Genomic DNA, 21007 nt, shown 5'->3' on the forward strand with positions numbered 1-21007 from the left:
TAGGCCCCTTCCCTTGAGATAAATCTGCAAATATCTCGGAAACGAAGCGAGCTATGGCAAAATGTTAAGAGACGTTTTTTGTAGAGAATTATGTTTCCTACAATTTATGTTCTATGATATTTTTTGATCAGAAGCGTAGTTTTCGAGATATATCGAGATATTTAAAAGTTCCGAAGCAGCACCAACATAATAGAGATACAGAAACACCGTGGCCCCTTTCTTTGAGATAACTCTGCACTAGTGCGAGCCGCAAATGCCACTTCCAGCTTAGCTGTGCAGAAGAAGAACAACAAGAAGAAGAAATATCTCGAAATATGTCCGTCAGGCCCCTTCCCTTGAGATAAATCTGCAAATATCTCGGAAACGAAGCGAGTTATTGCAAAATGTTAAGAGACCTTTTTTGTAGAGAATTGGGTTTCCTACTTTTTATGTTCTATGATATTTTTTGATCAGACGCGTAGCTCTCGAGATATATCAAGATATTTAAAAGTTCCGAAGCCGCACCAACATAATAGAGATACAGAAACACCGTGGCCCCTTTCTTTGAGATAACTCTGCACTAGTGCGAGCCGCAAATGCCACTTCCAGCTTAGCTGTGCAGCAGAAGAACAACAAGAAGAAGAAATATCTCGAAATATGTCCGTCAGGCCACTTCCCTTGAGATAAATCTGCAAATATCTCGGAAACGAAGCGAGCTATGGCAAAATGTTATGAGACCTTTTTTGTAGAGAATTATGTTTCCTACTTTTTATCTTCTATGATATTTTTTGATCAGACGCGTAGCTCTCGAGATATATCAAGATATTTAAAAGTTCCGAAGCCGCACCAACATAATAGAGATACAGAAACACCGTGGCCCCTCTCTTTGAGATAACTCTGCACTATTGCGAGCTGGAAATGCCACTTCCAGTTTAGCTGTGCAGAAGAAGAACAACAAGAAGAAGAAATATCTCGAAATATGTCCGTTAGGCCCCATCCCTTGAGATAAATCTGCAAATATCTCGGAAACGAAGCGAGTTATGGCAAAATCTTAAGAGACCTTTTTTGTAGAGAATTATGTTTCCTACAATTTATGTTCTATGATATTTTTTGATCAGAAGCGTAGTTTTCGAGATATATCGAGATATTTAAAAGTTCCGAAGCCGCACCAACATAATAGGGATACAGAAACACCGTGGCCCCTTTCTTTGAGATAACTCTGCACTAGTGCGACCCGCAAATGCCACTTCCAGCTTAGCTGTGCAGAAGAAGTACAACAAGAAGAAGAAATATCTCGAAATATGTCCGTCAGGCCCCTTCCCTTGAGATAAATCTGCAAATATCTCGGAAACGAAGCGAGCTATGGCAAAATGTTAAGAGACCTTTTTTGTAGAGAATTAAGTTTCCTACTTTTTATGTTCTATGATATTTTTTGATCAGATGCGTAGTTCTCGAGATATATCAAGATATTTAAAAGTTCCGAAGCCGCACCAACATAATAGAGATACAGAAACACCGTGGCCCCTTTCTTTGAGATAACTCTGCACTAGTGCGAGCCGCAAATGCCACTTCCAGCTTAGCTGTGCAGAAGAAGAACAACAAGAAGAAGAAATATCTCGAAATATGTCCGTCAGGCCCCTTCCCTTGAGATAAATCTGCAAATATCTCGGAAACGAAGCGAGTTATTGCAAAATGTTAAGAGACCTTTTTTGTAGAGAATTGGGTTTCCTACTTTTTATGTTCTATGATATTTTTTGATCAGACGCGTAGCTCTCGAGATATATCAAGATATTTAAAAGTTCCGAAGCCGCACCAACATAATAGAGATACAGAAACACCGTGGCCCCTTTCTTTGAGATAACTCTGCACTAGTGCGAGCCGCAAATGCCACTTCCAGCTTAGCTGTGCAGCAGAAGAACAACAAGAAGAAGAAATATCTCGAAATATGTCCGTCAGGCCACTTCCCTTGAGATAAATCTGCAAATATCTCGGAAACGAAGCGAGCTATGGCAAAATGTTATGAGACCTTTTTTGTAGAGAATTATGTTTCCTACTTTTTATCTTCTATGATATTTTTTGATCAGACGCGTAGCTCTCGAGATATATCAAGATATTTAAAAGTTCCGAAGCCGCACCAACATAATAGAGATACAGAAACACCGTGGCCCCTCTCTTTGAGATAACTCTGCACTATTGCGAGCTGGAAATGCCACTTCCAGTTTAGCTGTGCAGAAGAAGAACAACAAGAAGAAGAAATATCTCGAAATATGTCCGTTAGGCCCCATCCCTTGAGATAAATCTGCAAATATCTCGGAAACGAAGCGAGTTATGGCAAAATCTTAAGAGACCTTTTTTGTAGAGAATTATGTTTCCTACAATTTATGTTCTATGATATTTTTTGATCAGAAGCGTAGTTTTCGAGATATATCGAGATATTTAAAAGTTCCGAAGCCGCACCAACATAATAGGGATACAGAAACACCGTGGCCCCTTTCTTTGAGATAACTCTGCACTAGTGCGACCCGCAAATGCCACTTCCAGCTTAGCTGTGCAGAAGAAGTACAACAAGAAGAAGAAATATCTCGAAATATGTCCGTCAGGCCCCTTCCCTTGAGATAAATCTGCAAATATCTCGGAAACGAAGCGAGCTATGGCAAAATGTTAAGAGACCTTTTTTGTAGAGAATTAAGTTTCCTACTTTTTATGTTCTATGATATTTTTTGATCAGATGCGTAGTTCTCGAGATATATCAAGATATTTAAAAGTTCCGAAGCCGCACCAACATAATAGAGATACAGAAACACCGTGGCCCCTTTCTTTGAGATAACTCTGCACTATTGCGAGCTGTAAATGCCACTTCCAGCTTAGCTGTGCAGAAGAAGAACAACAAGAAGAAGACATATCTCGAAATATGTCCGTCAGGCCCCTTCCCTTGAGATATATCTGCAAATATCTCGGAAACGAAGCGAGCTATGGCAAAATGTTAAGAGACCTTTTTTGTAGAGAATTAAGTTTCCTACTTTTTATGTTCTATGATATTTTTTGATCAGATGCGTAGTTCTCGAGATATATCAAGATATTTAAAAGTTCCGAAGCCGCACCAACATAATAGAGATACAGAAACACCGTGGCCCCTCTCTTTGAGATAACTCTGCACTATTGCGAGCTGGAAATGCCACTTCCAGTTTAGCTGTGCAGAAGAAGAACAACAAGAAGAAGAAATATCTCGAAATATGTCCGTCAGGCCCCTTCCCTTGAGATAAATCTGCAAATATCTCGGAAACGAAGCGAGCTATGGCAAAATGTTAAGAGACCTTTTTTGTAGAGAATTATGTTTCCTACAATTTATGTTCTATGATATTTTTTGATCAGAAGCATAGTTTTCGAGACATATCGAGATATTTAAAAGTTCCGAAGCCGCACCAACATAATAGAGATACAGAAACACCGTGGCCCCTTTCTTTGAGATAACTCTGCACTAGTGCGAGCCGCAAATGCCACTTCCAGCTTAGCTGTGCAGAAGAAGAACAACAAGAAGAAGAAATATCTCGAAATATGTCCGTCAGGCCCCTTCCCTTGAGATAAATCTGCAAATATCTCGGAAACGAAGCGAGCTATGGCAAAATGTTAAGAGACCTTTTTTGTAGAGAATTATGTTTCCTACAATTTATGTTCTATGATATTTTTTGATCAGAAGCGTAGTTTTCGAGATATATCGAGATATTTAAAAGTTCCGAAGCCGCACCAACATAATAGAGATACAGAAACACCGTGGCCCCTTTCTTTGACATAACTCTGCACTAGTGCGAGCCGCAAATGCCACTTCCAGCTTAGCTGTGCAGAAGAAGAACAACAAGAAGAAGAAATATCTCGAAATATGTCCGTCAGGCCCCTTCCCTTGAGATAAATCTGCAAATATCTCGGAAACGAAGCGAGCTATGGCAAAATGTTAGGAGACCTTTTTTGTAGAGAATTATGTTTCCTACAATTTATGTTCTATGATATTTTTTGATCAGAAGCGTAGTTTTCGAGATATATCGAGATATTTAAAAGTTCCGAAACCGCACCAACATAATAGAGATACAGAAACACCGTGGCCCCTTTCTTTGAGATAACTCTGCACTAGTGCGAGCCGCAAATGCCACTTCCAGCTTAGCTGTGCAGAAGAAGAACAACAAGAAGAAGAAATATCTCGAAATATGTCCGTCAGGCCCCTTCCCTTGAGATAAATCTGCAAATATCTCGGAAACGAAGCGAGCTATGGTAAAATGTTAAGAGACCTTTTTTGTAGAGAATTAAGTTTCCTACTTTTTATGTTCTATGATATTTTTTGATCAGATGCGTAGTTCTCGAGATATATCAAGATATTTAAAAGTTCCGAAGCCGCACCAACATAATAGAGATACAGATACACCGTGGCCCCTTTCTCACAGATAACTCTGCACTATTGCGAGCTGCAAATGCCACTTCCAGCTTAGCTGTGCAGAGGAAGAACATCAAGAAGAAGAAATATCTCGAAATATGTCCGTCAGGCCAGTTCCTTTGAGCTGAATCTGCAAATATCTCGGAAACGAAGCGAGCTATGGCAAAATGTTAAGAGACGTTTTTTGTAGAGAATTATGTTTCCTACAATTTATGTTCTATGATATTTTTTGATCAGAAGCGTAGTTTTCGAGATATATGGAGATATTTAAAAGTTCCGAAGCCGCACCAACATAATAGGGATACAGAAACACCGTGGCCCCTTTCTTTGAGATAACTCTGCACTAGTGCGAGCCGCAAATGCCACTTCCAGCTTAGCTGTGCAGAAGAAGAACAACAAGAAGAAGAAATATCTCGAAATATGTCCGTCAGGCCCCTTCCCTTGAGATAAATCTGCAAATATCTCGGAAACGAAGCGAGCTATGGCAAAATGTTAAGAGACCTTTTTTGTAGAGAATTAAGTTTCCTACTTTTTATGTTCTATGATATTTTTTGATCAGATGCGTAGTTCTCGAGATATATCAAGATATTTAAAAGTTCCGAAGCCGCACCAACATAATAGAGATACAGAAACACCGTGGCCCCTCTCTTTGAGATAACTCTGCACTATTGCGAGCTGGAAATGCCACTTCCAGTTTAGCTGTGCAGAAGAAGAACAACAAGAAGAAGAAATATCTCGAAATATGTCCGTCAGGCCCCTTCCCTTGAGATAAATCTGCAAATATCTCGGAAACGAAGCGAGCTATGGCAAAATGTTAAGAGACCTTTTTTGTAGAGAATTATGTTTCCTACAATTTATGTTCTATGATATTTTTTGATCAGAAGCGTAGTTTTCGAGACATATCGAGATATTTAAAAGTTCCGAAGCCGCACCAACATAATAGAGATACAGAAACACCGTGGCCCCTTTCTTTGAGATAACTCTGCACTAGTGCGAGCCGCAAATGCCACTTCCAGCTTAGCTGTGCAGAAGAAGAACAACAAGAAGAAGAAATATCTCGAAATATGTCCGTCAGGCCCCTTCCCTTGAGATAAATCTGCAAATATCTCGGAAACGAAGCGAGCTATGGCAAAATGTTGAGAGACCTTTTTTGTAGAGAATTAAGTTTCCTACTTTTTATGTTCTATGATATTTTTTGATCAGATGCGTAGTTCTCGAGATATATCAAGATATTTAAAAGTTCCGAAGCCGCACCAACATAATAGAGATACAGAAACACCGTGGCCCCTCTCTTTGAGATAACTCTGCACTATTGCGAGCTGGAAATGCCACTTCCAGTTTAGCTGTGCAGAAGAAGAACAACAAGAAGAAGAAATATCTCGAAATATGTCCGTCAGGCCCCTTCCCTTGAGATAAATCTGCAAATATCTCGGAAACGAAGCGAGCTATGGCAAAATGTTAAGAGACCTTTTTTGTAGAGAATTATGTTTCCTACAATTTATATTCTATGATATTTTTTGATCAGAAGCGTAGTTTTCGAGATATATCGAGATATTTAAAAGTTCCGAAGCCGCACCAACATAATAGAGATACAGAAACACCGTGGCCCCTTTCTTTGAGATAACTCTGCACTAGTGCGAGCCGCAAATGCCACTTCCAGCTTAGCTGTGCAGAAGAAGAACAACAAGAAGAAGAAATATCTCGAAATATGTCCGTCAGGCCCCTTCCCTTGAGATAAATCTGCAAATATCTCGGAAACGAAGCGAGCTATGGTAAAATGTTAAGAGACCTTTTTTGTAGAGAATTAAGTTTCCTACTTTTTATGTTCTATGATATTTTTTGATCAGATGCGTAGTTCTCGAGATATATCAAGATATTTAAAAGTTCCGAAGCCGCACCAACATAATAGAGATACAGATACACCGTGGCCCCTTTCTCACAGATAACTCTGCACTATTGCGAGCTGCAAATGCCACTTCCAGCTTAGCTGTGCAGAGGAAGAACATCAAGAAGAAGAAATATCTCGAAATATGTCCGTCAGGCCAGTTCCTTTGAGCTGAATCTGCAAATATCTCGGAAACGAAGCGAGCTATGGCAAAATGTTAAGAGACGTTTTTTGTAGAGAATTATGTTTCCTACAATTTATGTTCTATGATATTTTTTGATCAGAAGCGTAGTTTTCGAGATATATGGAGATATTTAAAAGTTCCGAAGCCGCACCAACATAATAGGGATACAGAAACACCGTGGCCCCTTTCTTTGAGATAACTCTGCACTAGTGCGAGCCGCAAATGCCACTTCCAGCTTAGCTGTGCAGAAGAAGAACAACAAGAAGAAGAAATATCTCGAAATATGTCCGTCAGGCCCCTTCCCTTGAGATAAATCTGCAAATATCTCGGAAACGAAGCGAGCTATGGCAAAATGTTAAGAGACCTTTTTTGTAGAGAATTAAGTTTCCTACTTTTTATGTTCTATGATATTTTTTGATCAGATGCGTAGTTCTCGAGATATATCAAGATATTTAAAAGTTCCGAAGCCGCACCAACATAATAGAGATACAGAAACACCGTGGCCCCTCTCTTTGAGATAACTCTGCACTATTGCGAGCTGGAAATGCCACTTCCAGTTTAGCTGTGCAGAAGAAGAACAACAAGAAGAAGAAATATCTCGAAATATGTCCGTTAGGCCCCTTCCCTTGAGATAAATCTGCAAATATCTCGGAAACGAAGCGAGCTATGGCAAAATGTTAAGAGACCTTTTTTGTAGAGAATTAAGTTTCCTACTTTTTATGTTCTATGATATTTTTGGATCAGATGCGTAGTTCTCGAGATATATCAAGATATTTAAAAGTTCCGAAGCCGCACCAACATAATAGAGATACAGAAACACCGTGGCCCCTTTCTTTGAAATAACTCTGCACTATTGCGAGCTGTAAATGCCACTTCCAGCTTAGCTGTGCAGAAGAAGAACAACAAGAAGAAACATATCTCGAAATATGTCCGTCAGGCCCCTTCCCTTGAGATATATCTGCAAATATCTCGGAAACGAAGCGAGCTATGGCAAAATGTTAAGAGACCTTTTTTGTAGAGAATTATGTTTCCTACAATTTATGTTCTATGATATTTTTTGATCAGAAGCGTAGTTTTCGAGATATATCGAGATATTTAAAAGTTCCAAAGCCGCACCAACATAATAGAGATACTGAAACACCGTGGCCCCTTTCTTTGAGATAACTCTGCACTAGTGCGAGCCGCCAATGCCACTTCCAGCTTAGCTGTGCAGAAGAAGAACAACAAGAAGAAGAAATATCTCGAAATATGTCCGTCAGGCCCCTTCCCTTGAGATAAATCTGCAAATATCTCGGAAACGAAGCGAGCTATGGCAAAATGTTAAGAGACCTTTTTTGTAGAGAATTATGTTTCCTACAATTTATGTTCTATGATATTTTTTGATCAGAAGCGTAGTTTTCGAGATATATCGAGATATTTAAAAGTTCCGAAGCCGCACCAACATAATAGAGATACAGAAACACCGTGGCCCCTTTCTTTGACATAACTCTGCACTAGTGCGAGCCGCAAATGCCACTTCCAGCTTAGCTGTGCAGAAGAAGAACAACAAGAAGAAGAAATATCTCGAAATATGTCCGTCAGGCCCCTTCCCTTGAGATAAATCTGCAAATATCTCGGAAACGAAGCGAGCTATGGCAAAATGTTAGGAGACCTTTTTTGTAGAGAATTATGTTTCCTACAATTTATGTTCTATGATATTTTTTGATCAGAAGCGTAGTTTTCGAGATATATCGAGATATTTAAAAGTTCCGAAACCGCACCAACATAATAGAGATACAGAAACACCGTGGCCCCTTTCTTTGAGATAACTCTGCACTAGTGCGAGCCGCAAATGCCACTTCCAGCTTAGCTGTGCAGAAGAAGAACAACAAGAAGAAGAAATATCTCGAAATATGTCCGTCAGGCCCCTTCCCTTGAGATAAATCTGCAAATATCTCGGAAACGAAGCGAGCTATGGTAAAATGTTAAGAGACCTTTTTTGTAGAGAATTAAGTTTCCTACTTTTTATGTTCTATGATATTTTTTGATCAGATGCGTAGTTCTCGAGATATATCAAGATATTTAAAAGTTCCGAAGCCGCACCAACATAATAGAGATACAGAAACACCGTGGCCCCTTTCTTACAGATAACTCTGCACTATTGCGAGCTGCAAATGCCACTTCCAGCTTAGCTGTGCAGAGGAAGAACAACAAGAAGAAGAAATATCTCGAAATATGTCCGTCAGGCCAGTTCCTTTGAGCTGAATCTGCAAATATCTCGGAAACGAAGCGAGCTATGCAAAATGTTAAGAGACCTTTTTTGTAGAGAATTAAGTTTCCTACTTTTTATGTTCTATGATATATTTTGATCTGATGCGTAGTTCTCGAGATATATCAAGATATTTAAAAGTTCCGAAGCCGCACCAACATAATAGAGATACAGAAACACCGTGGCCCCTTTCTTTGAGATAACTCTGCACTATTGCGAGCTGTAAATGCCACTTCCAGCTTAGCTGTGCAGAAGAAGAACAACAAGAAGAAGAAATATCTCGAAATATGTCCGTCAGGCCCCTTCCCTTGAGATATATCTGCAAATATCTCGGAAACGAAGCGAGCTATGGCAAAATGTTAAGAGACCTTTTTTGTAGAGAATTAAGTTTCCTACTTTTTATGTTCTATGATATTTTTTGATCAGATGCGTAGTTCTCGAGATATATCAAGATACTTAAAAGTTCCGAAGCCGCACCAACATAATAGAGATACAGAAACACCGTGGCCCCTTTCTTTGAGATAACTCTGCACTATTGCGAGCTGCAAATGCCACTTCCAGCTTAGCTGTGCAGAAGAAGAACAACAAGAAGAAGAAATATCTCGAAATATGTCCGTCAGGCCCCTTCCCTTGAGATATATCTGCAAATATCTCGGAAACGAAGCGAGCTATGGCAAAATGTTAAGAGACCTTTTTTGTAGAGAATTATGTTTCCTACAATTTATGTTCTATGATATTTTTTGATCAGAAGCGTAGTTTTCGAGATATATCGAGATATTTAGAAGTTCCGAAGCCGCACCAACATAATAGAGATACAGAAACACCGTCGCCCCTTTCGTTGAGATAACTCTGCACTAGTGCGAGCCCCAAATGCCACTTCCAGCTTAGCTGTGCAGAAGAAGAACAACAAGAAGAAGAAATATCTCGAAATATGTCCGTCAGGCCCCTTCCCTTGAGATAAATCTGCAAATATTTCGGAAACGAAGCGAGCTATGGCAAAATGTTGAGAGACCTTTTTTGTAGAGAATTAAGTTTCCTACGTTTTATGTTCTATGATATTTTTTGATCAGATGCGTAGTTCTCGAGATATATCAAGATATTTAAAAGTTCCGAAGCCGCACCAACATAATAGAGATACAGAAACACCGTGGCCCCTTTCCTTGAGATAACTCTGCACTATTGCGAGCTGCAAATGCCACTTCCAGCTTAGCTGTGCAGAAGAAGAACATCACGAAGAAGAAATATCTCGAAATATGTCCGTCAGGCCACTTCCCTTGAGATAAATCTGCAAATATCGCGGAAACGAAGAGAGCTATGGCAAAATGTTAAGAGACCTTTTTTGTAGAGAATTATGTTTCGTACAATTTATGTTCTATGATATTTTTTGGTGAGAAGCGTAGTTTTCGAGATATATCGAGATATTTAAAAGTTCCAAAGCCGCACCAACATAATAGAGATACAGAAACACCGTGGCCCCTTTCTTTGAGATAACTCTGCACTAGTGCGAGCCGCAAATGCCACTTCCAGCTTAGCTGTGCAGAAGAAGAACAACAAGAAGAAGAAATATCTCGAAATATGTCCGTCAGGCCCCTTCCCTTGAGATAAATCTGCAAATATCTCGGAAACGAAGCGAGCTATGGCAAAATGTTAAGAGACCTTTTTTGTAGAGAAATAAGTTTCCTACTTTTTATGTTCTATGATATTTTTTGATCAGATGCGTAGTTCTCGAGATATATCAAGATATTTAAAAGTTCCGAAGCCGCAACAACATAATAGAGATACAGAAACACCGTGGCCCCTTTCTTTGAGATAACTCTGCACTATTGCGAGCTGCAAATGCCACTTCCAGCTTAGCTGTGCAGAAGAAGAACATCACGAAGAAGAAATATCTCGAAATATGTCCGTCAGGCCCCTTCCCTTGAGATAAATCTGCAAATATCGCGGAAACGAAGAGGGCTATGGCAAAATGTTAAGAGACCTTTTTTGTAGAGAATTAAGTTTCCTACTTTTTATGTTCATTGATATTTTTTGATCTGATGCGTAGTTCTCGAGATATATCAAGATATTTAAAAGTTCCGAAGCCGCACCAACATAATAGAGATACAGAAACACCGTGGCCCCTTTCTTTGAGATAACTCTGCACTATTGCGAGCTGTAAATGCCACTTTCAGCTTAGCTGTGCAGAAGAAGAACAACAAGAAGAAGAAATATCTCGAAATATGTCCGTCAGGCCCCTTCCCTTGAGATATATCTGCAAATATCTCGGAAACGAAGCGAGCTATGGCAAAATGTTAAGAGACCTTTTTTGTAGAGAATTATGTTTCCTACAATTTATGTTCTATGATATTTTTTGATCAGAAGCGTAGTTTTCGAGATATATCGAGATATTTAAAAGTTCCAAAGCCGCACCAACATAATAGAGATACAGAAACACCGTGGCCCCTTTCTTTGAGATAACTCTGCACTAGTGCGAGCCGCCAATGCCACTTCCAGCTTAGCTGTGCAGAAGAAGAACAACAAGAAGAAGAAATATCTCGAAATATGTCCGTCAGGCCCCTTCCCTTGAGATAAACCTGCAAATATCTCGGAAACGAAGAGAGCTATGGCAAAATGTTAAGAGACCTTTTTTGTAGAGAATTAAGTTTCCTACTTTTTATGTTCTATGATATTTTTTGATCTGATGCGTAGTTCTCGAGATATATCAAGATATTTAAAAGTTCCGAAGCCGCACCAACATAATAGAGATACAGAAACACCGTGGCCCCTTTCTTTGAGATAACTCTGCACTATTGCGAGCTGTAAATGCCACTTCCAGCTTAGCTGTGCAGAAGAAGAACAACAAGAAGAAGAAATATCTCGAAATATGTCCGTCAGGCCCCTTCCCTTGAGATATATCTGCAAATATCTCGGAAACGAAGCGAGCTATGGCAAAATGTTAAGAGACCTTTTTTGTAGAGAATTATGTTTCCTACAATTTATGTTCTATGATATTTTTTGATCAGAAGCGTAGTTTTCGAGACATATCGAGATATTTAAAAGTTCCGAAGCCGCACCAACATAATAGAGATACAGAAACACCGTGGCCCCTTTCGTTGAGATAACTCTGCACTAGTGCGAGCCGCAAATGCCACTTCCAGCTTAGCTGTGCAGAAGAAGAACAACAAGAAGAAGAAATATCTCGAAATATGTCCGTCAGGCCCCTTCCCTTGAGATATATCTGCAAATATCTCGGAAACGAAGCGAGCTATGGCAAAATGTTAAGAGACCTTTTTTGTAGAGAATTATGTTTCGTACAATTTATGTTCTATGATATTTTTTGGTGAGAAGCGTAGTTTTCGAGATATATCGAGATATTTAAAAGTTCCAAAGCCGCACCAACATAATAGAGATACAGAAACACCGTGGCCCCTTTCTTTGAGATAACTCTGCACTATTGCGAGCTGTAAATGCCACTTCCAGCTTAGCTGTGCAGAAGAAGAACAACAAGAAGAAGAAATATCTCGAAATATGTCCGTCAGGCCCCTTCCCTTGAGATATATCTGCAAATATCTCGGAAACGAAGCTAGCTATGGCAAAATGTTAAGAGACCTTTTTTGTAGAGAATTATGTTTCCTACAATTTATGTTCTATGATATTTTTTGATCAGAAGCGTAGTTTTCGAGATATATCGAGATATTTAAAAGTTCCGAAGCCGCACCAACATAATAGAGATACAGAAACACCGTGGCCCCTTTCGTTGAGATACCTCTGCACTAGTGCGAGCCGCAAATGCCACTTCCAGCTTAGCTGTGCAGAAGAAGAACAACAAGAAGAAGAAATATCTCGAAATATGTCCGTCAGGCCCCTTCCCTTGAGATATATCTGCAAATATCTCGGAAACGAAGCGAGCTATGGCAAAATGTTAAGAGACCTTTTTTGTAGAGAATTAAGTTTCCTACTTTTTATGTTCTATGATATTTTTTGATCAGATGCGTAGTTCTCGAGATATATCAAGATATTTAAAAGTTCCGAAGCCGCACCAACATAATAGAGATACAGAAACACCGTGGCCCCTTTCTTTGAGATAACTCTGCACTATTGCGAGCTGTAAATGCCACTTCCAGCTTAGCTGTGCAGAGGAAGAACAACAAGAAGAAGAAATATCTCGAAATATGTCCGTCAGGCCAGTTCCTTTGAGCTGAATCTGCAAATATCTCGGAAACGAAGCGAGCTATGGCAAAATGTTAAGAGACGTTTTTTCTAGAGAATTATGTTTCCTACAATTTATGTTCTATGATATTTTTTGATCAGAAGCGTAGTTTTCGAGATATATCGAGATATTTAAAAGTTCCGAAGCCGCACCAACATAATAGGGATACAGAAACACCGTGGCCCCTTTCTTTGAGATAAGTCTGCACTAGTGCGAGCCGAAAATGCCACTTCCAGCTTAGCTGTGCAGAAGAAGAACAACAAGAAGAAGAAATATCTCGAAATATGTCCGTCAGGCCCCTTCCCTTGAGATAAATCTGCAAATATCTCGGAAACGAAGCGAGCTATGGCGAAATGTTGATAGACCTTTTTTGTAGAGAATTAAGTTTCCTACTTTTTATGTTCTATGATATTTTTTGATCAGATGCGTAGTTCTCGAGATGTATCAAGATATTTAAAAGTTCCGAAGCCGCACCAACATAATAGAGATACAGAAACACCGTGGCCCCTTTCTTTGAGATAACTCTGCACTATTGCGAGCTGCAAATGCCATTTCCAGCTTAGCTGTGCAGAGGAAGAACAACAAGAAGAAGAAATATCTCGAAATATGTCCGTCAGGCCAGTTCCTTTGAGCTGAATCTGCAAATATCTCGGAAACGAAGCGAGCTATGGCAAAATGTTAAGAGACGTTTTTTATAGAGAATTATGTTTCCTACAATTTATGTTCTATGATATTTTTTGATCAGAAGCGTAGTTTTCGAGTTATATCGAGATATTTAAAAGTTCCGAAGCCGCACCAACATAATAGGGATACAGAAACACCGTGGCCCCTTTCTTTGAGATAACTCTGCACTAGTGCGAGCCGCAAATGCCACTTCCAGCTTAGCTGTGCAGAGGAAGAACAACAAGAAGAAGAAATATCTCGAAATATGTCCGTCAGGCCAGTTCCTTTGAGCTGAATCTGCAAATATCTCGGAAACGAAGCGAGCTATGGCAAAATGTTAAGAGACGTTTTTTATAGAGAATTATGTTTCCTACAATTTATGTTGTATGATATTTTTTGATCAGATGCGTAGTTTTCGAGATATATCGAGATATTTAAAAGTTCCGAAGCCGCACCAACATAATAGGGATACAGAAACACCGTGGCCCCTTTCTTTGAGATAACTCTGCACTAGTGCGAGCCGCAAATGCCACTTCCAGCTTAGCTGTGCAGAGGAAGAACAACAAGAAGAAGAAATATCTCGAAATATGTCCGTCAGGCCAGTTCCTTTGAGCTGAATCTGCAAATATCTCGGAAACGAAGCGAGCTATGGCAAAATGTTAAGAGACGTTTTTTATAGAGAATTATGTTTCCTACAATTTATGTTCTATGATATTTTTTGATCAGAAGCGTAGTTTTCGAGATATATCGAGATATTTAAAAGTTCCGAAGCCGCACCAACATAATAGGGATACAGAAACACCGTGGCCCCTTTCTTTGAGATAACTCTGCACTATTGCGAGCTGTAAATGCCACTTCCAGCTTAGCTGTGCAGAAGAAGAACAACAAGAAGAAGAAATATCTCGAAATATGTCCGTCAGGCCCCTTCCCTTGAGATATATCTGCAAATATCTCGGAAACGAAGCTAGCTATGGCAAAATGTTAAGAGACCTTTTTTGTAGAGAATTATGTTTCCTACAATTTATGTTCTATGATATTTTTTGATCAGAAGCGTAGTTTTCGAGATATATCGAGATATTTAAAAGTTCCGAAGCCGCACCAACATAATAGAGATACAGAAACACCGTGGCCCCTTTCGTTGAGATACCTCTGCACTAGTGCGAGCCGCAAATGCCACTTCCAGCTTAGCTGTGCAGAAGAAGAACAACAAGAAGAAGAAATATCTCGAAATATGTCCGTCAGGCCCCTTCCCTTGAGATATATCTGCAAATATCTCGGAAACGAAGCGAGCTATGGCAAAATGTTAAGAGACCTTTTTTGTAGAGAATTAAGTTTCCTACTTTTTATGTTCTATGATATTTTTTGATCAGATGCGTAGTTCTCGAGATATATCAAGATATTTAAAAGTTCCGAAGCCGCACCAACATAATAGAGATACAGAAACACCGTGGCCCCTTTCTTTGAGATAACTCTGCACTATTGCGAGCTGTAAATGCCACTTCCAGCTTAGCTGTGCAGAGGAAGAACAACAAGAAGAAGAAATATCTCGAAATATGTCCGTCAGGCCAGTTCCTTTGAGCTGAATCTGCAAATATCTCGGAAACGAAGCGAGCTATGGCAAAATGTTAAGAGACGTTTTTTCTAGAGAATTATGTTTCCTACAATTTATGTTCTATGATATTTTTTGATCAGAAGCGTAGTTTTCGAGATATATCGAGATATTTAAAAGTTCCGAAGCCGCACCAACATAATAGGGATACAGAAACACCGTGGCCCCTTTCTTTGAGATAAGTCTGCACTAGTGCGAGCCGAAAATGCCACTTCCAGCTTAGCTGTGCAGAAGAAGAACAACAAGAAGAAGAAATATCTCGAAATATGTCCGTCAGGCCCCTTCCCTTGAGATAAATCTGCAAATATCTCGGAAACGAAGCGAGCTATGGCGAAATGTTGATAGACCTTTTTTGTAGAGAATTAAGTTTCCTACTTTTTATGTTCTATGATATTTTTTGATCAGATGCGTAGTTCTCGAGATGTATCAAGATATTTAAAAGTTCCGAAGCCGCACCAACATAATAGAGATACAGAAACACCGTGGCCCCTTTCTTTGAGATAACTCTGCACTATTGCGAGCTGCAAATGCCATTTCCAGCTTAGCTGTGCAGAGGAAGAACAACAAGAAGAAGAAATATCTCGAAATATGTCCGTCAGGCCAGTTCCTTTGAGCTGAATCTGCAAATATCTCGGAAACGAAGCGAGCTATGGCAAAATGTTAAGAGACGTTTTTTATAGAGAATTATGTTTCCTACAATTTATGTTCTATGATATTTTTTGATCAGAAGCGTAGTTTTCGAGTTATATCGAGATATTTAAAAGTTCCGAAGCCGCACCAACATAATAGGGATACAGAAACACCGTGGCCCCTTTCTTTGAGATAACTCTGCACTAGTGCGAGCCGCAAATGCCACTTCCAGCTTAGCTGTGCAGAGGAAGAACAACAAGAAGAAGAAATATCTCGAAATATGTCCGTCAGGCCAGTTCCTTTGAGCTGAATCTGCAAATATCTCGGAAACGAAGCGAGCTATGGCAAAATGTTAAGAGACGTTTTTTATAGAGAATTATGTTTCCTACAATTTATGTTGTATGATATTTTTTGATCAGATGCGTAGTTTTCGAGATATATCGAGATATTTAAAAGTTCCGAAGCCGCACCAACATAATAGGGATACAGAAACACCGTGGCCCCTTTCTTTGAGATAACTCTGCACTAGTGCGAGCCGCAAATGCCACTTCCAGCTTAGCTGTGCAGAGGAAGAACAACAAGAAGAAGAAATATCTCGAAATATGTCCGTCAGGCCAGTTCCTTTGAGCTGAATCTGCAAATATCTCGGAAACGAAGCGAGCTATGGCAAAATGTTAAGAGACGTTTTTTATAGAGAATTATGTTTCCTACAATTTATGTTCTATGATATTTTTTGATCAGAAGCGTAGTTTTCGAGATATATCGAGATATTTAAAAGTTCCGAAGCCGCACCAACATAATAGGGATACAGAAACACCGTGGCCCCTTTCTTTGAGATAACTCTGCACGATTGCGAGCTGTAAATGCCACTTCCAGCTTAGCTGTGCAGAAGAAGGACAACAAGAAGAAGAAATATCTCGAAATATGTCCGTCAGGCCCCTTCCCTTGAGATAAATCTGCAAATATCTCGGAAACGAAGCGAGCTATGGCGAAATGTTAAGAGACCTTTTTTGTAGAGAATTAGGTTTCCTACTTTTTATGTTCTATGATATTTTTTGATCAGATGCGTAGTTCTCGAGATGTATCAAGATATTTAAAAGTTCCGAAGCCGCACCAACATAATAGAGATACAGAAACACCGTGGCCCCTTTCTTTGAGATAACTCTGCACTATTGCGAGCTGCAAATGCCATTTCCAGCTTAGCTGCGCAGAGGAAGAACAACAAGAAGAAGAAATATCTCGAAATATGTCCGTCAGGCCAGTTCCTTTGAGCTGAATCTGCAAATATCTCGGAAACGAAGCGAGCTATGGCAAAATGTTAAGAGACGTTTTTTATAGAGAATTATGTTTCCTACAATTTATGTTCTATGATATTTTTTGATCAGAAGCGTAGTTTTCGAGTTATATCGAGATATTTAAAAGTTCCGAAGCCGCACCAACATAATAGGGATACAGAAACACCGTGGCCCCTTTCTTTGAGATAACTCTGCACTAGTGCGAGCCGCAAATGCCACTTCCAGCTTAGCTGTGCAGAGGAAGAACAACAAGAAGAAGAAATATCTCGAAATATGTCCGTCAGGCCAGTTCCTTTGAGCTGAATCTGCAAATATCTCGGAAACGAAGCGAGCTATGGCAAAATGTTAAGAGACGTTTTTTATAGAGAATTATGTTTCCTACAATTTATGTTGTATGATATTTTTTGATCAGATGCGTAGTTTTCGAGATATATCGAGATATTTAAAAGTTCCGAAGCCGCACCAACATAATAGGGATACAGAAACACCGTGGCCCCTTTCTTTGAGATAACTCTGCACTAGTGCGAGCCGCAAATGCCACTTCCAGCTTAGCTGTGCAGAGGAAGAACAACAAGAAGAAGACATATCTCGAAATATGTCCGTCAGGCCAGTTCCTTTGAGCTGAATCTGCAAATATCTCGGAAACGAAGCGAGCTATGGCAAAATGTTAAGAGACGTTTTTTGTAGAGAATTATGTTTCCTACAATTTATGTTTTATGATATTTTTTGATCAGAAGCGTAGTTTTCGAGATATATCGAGATATTTAAAAGTTCCGAAGCCGCACCAACATAATAGGGATACAGAAACACCGTGGCCCCTTTCTTTGAGATAACTCAGCAGTATTGCGAGCTGTAAATGCCACTTCCAGCTTAGCTGTGCAGAAGAAGAACAACAAGAAGAAGAAATATCTCGAAATATGTCCGTCAGGCCCCTTCCCTTGAGATATATCTGCAAATATCTCGGAATACGAAGCGAGCTATGGCAAAATGTTAAGAGACCTTTTTTGTAGAGAATTATGTTTCCTACTTTTTATGTTCTATGATATTTTTTGATCTGATGCGTAGTTCTCGAGATATATCAAGATATTTAAAAGTTCCGAAGCCGCACCAACATAATAGAGATACAGAAACACCGTGGCCCCTTTCTTTGAGATAACTCTGCACTATTGCGAGCTGCAAATGCCACTTCCAGCTTAGCTGTGCAGAAGAAGAACATCAAGAAGAAGAAATATCTCGAAATATGTCCGTCAGGCCCCTTCCCCTGAGATAAATCGGCAAATATCTCGGAAACGAAGAGAGCTATGGCAAAATGTTAAGAGAGCTTTTTTGTAGAGAATTAAGTTTCCTACTTTTTATGTTCTATGATATTTTTTGATCTGATGCGTAGTTCTCGAGATATATCAAGATATTTAAAAGTTCCGAAGCCGCACCAACATAATAGAGATACAGAAACACCGTGGCCCCTTTCTTTGAGATAACTCTGCACTATTGCGAGCTGTAAATGCCACTTCCAGCTTAGCTGTGCAGAAGAAGAACAACAAGAAGAAGACATATCTCGAAATATGTCCGTCAGGCCCCTTCCCTTGAGATATATCTGCAAATATCTCGGAATACGAAGCGAGCTATGGCAAAATGTTAAGAGACCTTTTTTGTAGAGAATTATGTTTCCTACTTTTTATGTTCTATGATATTTTTTGATCAGATGCGTAGTTCTCGAGATATATCAAGATATTTAAAAGTTCCGAAGCCGCACCAACATAATAGAGATACAGAAACACCGTGGCCCCTTTCGTTGAGATAACTCTGCACTAGTGCGAGCCGCAAATGCCACTTCCAGCTTAGCTGTGCAGAGGAAGAACAACAAGAAGAAGAAATATCTCGAAATATGTCCGTCAGGCCAGTTCCTTTGAGCTGAATCTGCAAATATCTCGGAAACGAAGCGAGCTATGGCAAAATGTTAAGAGACGTTTTTTCTAGAGAATTATGTTTCCTACAATTTATGTTCTATGATATTTTTTGATCAGAAGCGTAGTTTTCGAGATATATCGAGATATTTAAAAGTTCCGAAGCCGCACCAACATAATAGGGATACAGAAACACCGTGGCCCCTTTCTTTGAGATAACTCTGCACTAGTGCGAGCCGAAAATGCCACTTCCAGCTTAGCTGTGCAGAAGAAGAACAACAAGAAGAAGAAATATCTCGAAATATGTCCGTCAGGCCCCTTCCCTTGAGATAAATCTGCAAATATCTCGGAAACGAAGCGAGCTATGGCGAAATGTTGAGAGACCTTTTTTGTAGAGAATTAAGTTTCCTACTTTTTATGTTCTATGATATTTTTTGATCAGATGCGTAGTTCTCGAGATATATCAAGATATTTAAAAGTTCCGAAGCCGCGCCAACATAATAGGGATACAGAAACACCGTGGCCCCTTTCTTTGAGATAACTCTGCACTAGTGCGAGCCGCAAATGCCACTTCCAGCTTAGCTGTGCAGAGGAAGAACAACAAGAAGAAGAAATATCTCGAAATATGTCCGTCAGGCCAGTTCCTTTGAGCTGAATCTGCAAATATCTCGGAAACGAAGCGAGCTATGGCAAAATGTTAAGAGACGTTTTTTATAGAGAATTATGTTTCCTACAATTTATGTTCTATGATATTTTTTGATCAGAAGCGTAGTTTTCGAGATATGTCGAGATATTTAAAAGTTCCGAAGCCGCACCAACATAATAGGGATACAGAAACACCGTGACCCCTTTCTTTGAGATAACTCTGCACTAGTGCGAGCCGAAAATGCCACTTCCAGCTTAGCTGTGCAGAAGAAGAACAACAAGAAGAAGAAATATCTCGAAATATGTCCGTCAGGCCCCTTCCCTTGAGATAAATCTGCAAATATCTCGGAAACGAAGCGAGCTATGGCGAAATGTTGAGAGACCTTTTTTGTAGAGAATTAAGTTTCCTACTTTTTATGTTCTATGATATTTTTTGATCAGATGCGTAGTTCTCGAGATATATCAAGATATTTAAAAGTTCCGAAGCCGCACCAACATAATAGACATACAGAAACACCGTGGCCCCTTTCTTTGAGATAACTCTGCACGATTGCGAGCTGTAAATGCCACTTCCAGCTTAGCGGTGCAGAAGAAGGACAACAAGAAGAAGAAATATCTCGAAATATGTCCGTCAGGCCCCTTCCCTTGAGATAAATCTGCAAACATCTCGGAAACGAAGCGAGCTATGGCGAAGTGTTAAGAGACCTTTTTTGTAGGGAATTAAGTTTCCTACTTTTTATGTTCTATGATATTTTTTTATCAGATGCGTAGTTTTCGAGATACATCGAGATATTTAAAAGTTCCGAAGCCGCACCAACATAATAGAGATACAGAAACACCGTGGCCCCTTTCTTTGAGATAACTCTGCACTAGTGCGAGCCGCAAATGCCACTTCCAGCTTAGCTGTGCAGAAGAAGAACAACAAGAAGAAGAAATATCTCGAAATATGTCTGTCAGGCCCCTTCCCTTGAGATAAATCTGCAAATATCTCGGAAACGAAACGAGCTATGGCAAAATGTTAAGAGACGTTTTTTGTAGAGAATTAAGTTTCCTACTTTTTATGTTGTATGATATTTTTTGATCAGATGCGTAGTTCTCGAGATATATCAAGATATTTAAAAGTTCCGAAGCCGCACCAACATAATAGAGATACAGAAACACCGTGGCCCCTTTCTTTGAGATAACTCTGCACTATTGCGAGCTGCAAATGCCACTTTTAGCTTAGCTGTGCAGAAGAAGAACAACAAGAAGAAGAAATATCTCGAAATATGTCCGTCAGGCCCCTTCCCTTGAGATAAATCTGCAAATATCTCGGAAACGAAGCGAGCTATGGCAAAATGTTAAGAGACCTTT

Source organism: Osmia lignaria, unplaced genomic scaffold (genome assembly GCF_051020975.1).
Source record: "Osmia lignaria lignaria isolate PbOS001 unplaced genomic scaffold, iyOsmLign1 scaffold0007, whole genome shotgun sequence".
NCBI lineage: Eukaryota > Metazoa > Arthropoda > Insecta > Hymenoptera > Megachilidae > Osmia > Osmia lignaria.